This window comes from Coccinella septempunctata, chromosome 1 (assembly GCF_907165205.1).
Source record: "Coccinella septempunctata chromosome 1, icCocSept1.1, whole genome shotgun sequence".
NCBI classification, from domain to species: Eukaryota; Metazoa; Arthropoda; class Insecta; order Coleoptera; family Coccinellidae; genus Coccinella; species Coccinella septempunctata.
Genome location: NC_058189.1, coordinates 16796984 through 16802981, shown reverse-complemented (window position 1 = coordinate 16802981; position 5998 = coordinate 16796984).

Here is a 5998-nt window from a genome sequence, read left to right as displayed (position 1 = left end):
ACGCGCAGTAATTTATACAACGCTAATCACTGAAAATAAAGTATTAAGTCGGTGTACATAGTATATTCAAGCTTTGTCATAGGCAGGTAAATGAAAAAAAGAAATTTCAATGTTTAATGTTCATTATCGTTCTTTTCTATTTTGAACATTGAGGCCTCATGAATCAACATCATCGTAGACTTATTCGAGTTATGAATGCCATACTATAAACAATGAAATATTTTTTATTACACAACTGTTGAGTATATGCGAGATATCATCGAGTTTCACCAATAGCTTTCAGTATTCGAAATGAGTTTTTTCACATGATAAACATCGAACAGAGTAGAGCATTACTCATTCGCCCGCAAAATATCCTCATCATCCTATATATAATATATGTATCAGACGATAATATATATATATATATATATATAATTCAGATGAGAACACATCGAAAACGAAAAATGTAATGCACAAACTCCATTGGACATGAATAATATTTAAAAACTAAGTTTCGAAAAAAAAAGCTTTTAGTATTTCTTGACAATATCTTTCTAATACTCAGCCAGTTACGTATACAAAAATATGGTAGTATATATACAGTATGGTATCCATAATTATGAAGAGTAAACAATTATGTCGTTTTCTAAAGCTTATTGAAAAAACAGTTACGAGCAAAATAACAAATACAGGGTGTGGCGTAATGAATGGATAATATGGAGCCTGCAGGTAGAAGGCTCTATGGCGGTTCAGAAAAATATATTTCACGTTTAGTGAAAGTGCCTTGGTTTTCGAGATATTCGAGATTTTCGAAAATTCAAGAAAATCACACCCTTCGCCACTCTGTATAAATCATTGAAGATGTTGTTTTTAAATTAGCTCTTTACAGGATGATACACTTGCTACGAGAGAGTTGAGTTGAACAATGTACACTGACCTAATACCTGATTTTCACTGAATAGAGAAGCATGAATCACTACCCGTTTATCGATAAAATAATATAAAATTACAACTGAAGCAAAAACAAACATAAAAATTATATGATTATTATTCATTATAATTTTTCATCAGATATCAATCAACTCTAGTTAATATCGGAAACTTGTATTCAGAAATCAATGAATTGGGAAGGCAATATAAGATTATATTTGAAAATAGATTTTTCATCGATAACAAGCAACCTGAAGATCATTTTAAATCCTAGAACAATATTGTTATTGTAATCAATTCATTGTTGACCAAACAGAAGCCCAAAGGATTTGTTCTCATTATTTCTCGTAGTAGAGTTATGGAAGATTTTTTGTTATGAATTGCCTGTAGAATAATTCTGTGAAATTTGGCCAGAAATATCTTGAGCACCCAGTAAACAAACCAGTTACAATAAACGAGATACAACATTGAAATGATTGAAAAAGAACAATTTCGAGGACTCCATTATCATACCGTTCTGGAGTGAACGATTTTGAAAATATCACAGTTGTAGCAATAAAGAACGTGCCATTTTCGGCTACATAAAACTGAGTTTCTAAAATCAAGGACCGAAATATTTCGTTTCCAAAAAACATCCCCGCATTCATAGAAATTTCAATATGAAGATAGGTCGTGCATGTAGTGCCTACGAGTAGACAGTGTGAAAAAGCCAAATGGAATGAATTCATCATTTGGGTTATTGTACGTACATATTCATAGAATATCATGAAACACGTTTAATTTGAATTATAAATTGATATTCTCAAATGTGAAAATATGGGATCTCTATCTCCAACCCTCTTGAAGTGACGATTAATTCCCCTAACAACAAAACATAAAATTTAACCATCTGATTATAGAAATTTCGTAAAATACAACCAACATGTAATACCACCGATTATTACTATTCAGTATCTTATACTAAGTGTTATATGTATAAATCAGGATGAGAACTATTTAGGGGGGAGACTACATTACAGAGATATCGAAAGCCTCAAAAAACTGGAAATCAAGATTTTTTTTCCTAACTTATTCGTTTTTGGAGGTAATTACATTAACTTCGGTTTGTAGTCATTATGCAATATAGCGATTTTACTGGTATACTATTATACATTTCTGTAATTCAAGCCACCCCGTAATTCTATCGGTTTTCGATATTCCGATGATCTCCCTTCAAATAGTTCTCACCGTGTATATTATGTAAAATTATATAAGTATTGAATAATCGAAGATATAACCTAATTATCCCAATTTTGAATACACAATTTTGATACTCAGTAGTATGAGTGTCAGCCATATGTTCAAAATACTAACCGTGAAAATCTTGGAAACAATATTTTACATATTAATTATATTTAAGAGCGAATTTCGGCTACCATTTTTCAGTAACTTTTGAAAAATGTCCGGATCTTCTTGATTTTTTTGGATATATCACAAGGTATACTTTCCATTCAAAAAATTGGGAATTTAAGTAATACCTACTCAAATGGGGATGAAAGTCGACGAATTAAATATAAAATTCAGATTTGATGTTTTTCGAGATTTTCTATGAATTTGGCTTTGCACACTGTAGATTAGTATATTATAAACCTAGGGATTAAAGTGACACTTTTAATTCCTGCCTTTGTCCGGAGTTATTAGGATCGAAAAGTGTGGTGTCAAGCGTTGCTATGGGGTTTGAGGAAGAATGACGCTACAAACTCCGTTGTTCAAACATAATTTGTTAAAGATTCAATTCAGCATATGTACTATTCCCTACTAGATGGCGCTAATTCATACTGCGCATCGTGCATTTTGTGAAGTCGATGAGTACAGTTAGTTAGTAGTACGCACGGTGAGCAGAAGCTAGTGACTGTCTATCTTTTCTATTGTATAATAAAACATTGATGTTTATTCCAAAACCGGTTTATTATTAACCTGACATTAGGTTATGGGCCCAGTCCCGGTGTAATTTGGTAGAGAACATTAGTGTGTGTGCGAATTTATAATAGAAAAGGGACTTAGCGTGCGCGTCGGTTTTCAAGAGAAAAATGGCGGTTCAACAAGCGATCAACGTGAAGCCATTCGACGGTACCGGTAACTTCGCTAACTGGGAATTTCGTGTGAGTCGAGCACTACAGAGGTATGCAGTACTGGATGCTGTTCAAGAAACATTTCCGAAAGTGGGTGACGAAAATTATGATGATTTCTGCAAGAAGGATGCCATTGCTCGTGATATAATCGTACAGTGCGTGGCGGATAATATTCTGGAAACAATCATGGATAGGAAAACTGCTAAGGAGATGATGGAGAAACTGAGATCCATTTACATGAAGACGGGAATATCAAATCAAGTTCAGCTGCAGAAGAAACTGAGGAACATGAAGTTCGAAAGGGAAACATCACTTGGTGAATTTTTGACAGAATTCGAGAAAACCTACAGGGAATTGAAAACTGCAGGTGGTAAAATGGATGAACAAGAAGTCTTGATACAATTATTATCGGCGATGCCTGATGAATTCCAAGCAGTTGTGACGTCGATGGATGTTATGTTCAGCACAGATCCAAGTAAAGTCAAATTGGATTTTGTAAAGAGTAAATTGCTCTCAGAAGAGGAAAGACTCATGAAGAATAATAGTAACAATAATACTCCAGGTGTGGCTTTTGCAAGTTATAAAAGAAATAGCAAAAAGGATAAAAATGGTGGATGCCAACAGAGAGAGACAACATTTCGTGGTAAGTGCTATCTCTGTCATGCGTATGGTCATATGAAGTCCAAATGTCCGAAACGAAGTAGCGCCAATGCTGCATGTCAAGAGAAAGAAGAAGAAGAAATAACCTTCCTGACAGAGGAAAGTGACAATTTAAGGAGAAGCAGTCGTATAAAGAAATTGCCTAAACACTTGAGTGAGTATGATGTTGAACTCATGCTAGCTCTATCCGCAGGTTGCTTACCCTCAGAGGTACCCACAAATTACCAAGATGCAATAGAAATGGGAAATGGCTGGAAAGAGGCCATTGATGGAGAACTTGAAATGTTGGAGAAAAATAAAACATGGGAAATGGTTCCATTACCACCAGGAACTGACATAATCGATTCAAGATGGGTGTTTACAATGAAAGACGTAAATGGTGTAACAAAGAAGAAAGCTCGTTTAGTTGCCAGAGGTTACCAACAGCCAGCATTAGAAGAAGACGTATATGCTCCAGTTGCAAGAATGCTGACCTTACGAACACTGATGGCTGTGGCAGCAGGAAGAGATTTACACATTCACCAGCTGGATGTGCAATCTGCATTTTTGAATAGTGAGCTCAAAATTCCAGTTTATATGAAGCCACCAGATGGTCTGCAAATTGATAAACCAGGACTTGTGTGTAAGCTGATAAAAGCTCTATATGGTTTACGCCAGAGTCCAAAATGTTGGAATGACTTTTTAAATACTCGCTTATTAGATTTAAAATTTAGGAGGTCTAAAGCAGATCCATGTCTCTATGTAAATGATACCACATATATTCTGATATGGGTAGATGATCTTATAATATTATCTAGTAGCTTAGAAGATGTTGATAGAATTAAAAGAGGACTTAGAGAAATAATAGATATAAGGGATTTAACAAATGATAAAATTGTATTTTTAGGACTTGAGATTGTAAAACAAAATAATCAGATCTCAATTAACCAAAAGAAACTTATAAAGAAAGTGATAAATTATTTTGGGATGGATAATTGTAAAATATCTAAAATTCCAATGCCACCTAAGTTGAAGTTAGAGAAAAATACTGAATTTTGTAAATCAGAGCTTCAGTATAGAGAATTAATAGGTAGTCTTATGTACATAATGTTAGGTACTAGACCAGACTTATGTTTTGTAGTTTCATATTTTGGTAGATTCCAAAGCTGTTTTTCTGAAATTCATTGGAAATATTTGAAAAATGTTCTACGTTATTTAAAGTATACTGAAAATTATGGTTTGTGTTATAATGTTGTTAACAAAATGTCAAAAGTAGATTTAGTAGCATATGTAGATTCAGATTTTGCCAGTGATATTAATGATAGGAAGAGCATTAGTGGTTACACTATCTTAATTAATAACTGTGTTGTGTGTTGGTGCTCAAAGAAACAATCAGTAGTTGCATTATCTAGCAGTGAAGCAGAGTTTTTAGCATTGTCAGCCTGCATGTCAGAATGTTTATTTTTGAGTAAATTACTGGAAGAAATTGTAATGCCTGTATTGCAAATCATTGTTTATGAAGATAATCAAGGCTGTATTAAGATGGCGCATACATATGAAACAAAGAGAACTAAACATGTAGACGTTAAACATCATTTTGTTAAAGATCTTGTTAATTCTGGAAAATTTATAATTGAGTATTTACCAACAGATGAACAAGTAGCTGACTTAATGACTAAGGCTCTACCAGTAGTGAAATTTGAGTATTTTAGACAATGTTTGAATGTTATTGAAATTCATTAGTAATGTTTAGGTGTATTGCAGAATTGAGGGAGGGTGTTAAAGATTCAATTCAGCATATGTACTATTCCCTACTAGATGGCGCTAATTCATACTGCGCATCGTGCATTTTGTGAAGTCGATGAGTACAGTTAGTTAGTAGTACGCACGGTGAGCAGAAGCTAGTGACTGTCTATCTTTTCTATTGTATAATAAAACATTGATGTTTATTCCAAAACCGGTTTATTATTAACCTGACATTATAATTCAATTTGAAATGGACATTCAAAAAATAACAGAAGAAGTTATAGTCTCCAATTTGATAAAAAATATATGTTCTTTTTTTCGTGAGAGATCAAAAGTGTCATTTCAGTCTCGAATGAGGGATGAAAAGTGACTATTTATTCTTGAACGGTTTTATGTTCCGACTATGAAAATGAATTTTTGAAATTTGATAGTTCATTTCAAAATATTGAACTTTGTTAGGCGAGGGCCTGAAGATGTATTATTGTTTGCTTTTCCTTTATGTCTGAAATTGTGCATTTTTGAGACATCATTAAATAATTTTTTGTAGTCCATCGAATTTCCTGTCACAATGGCACTTTATAAAATCAGAA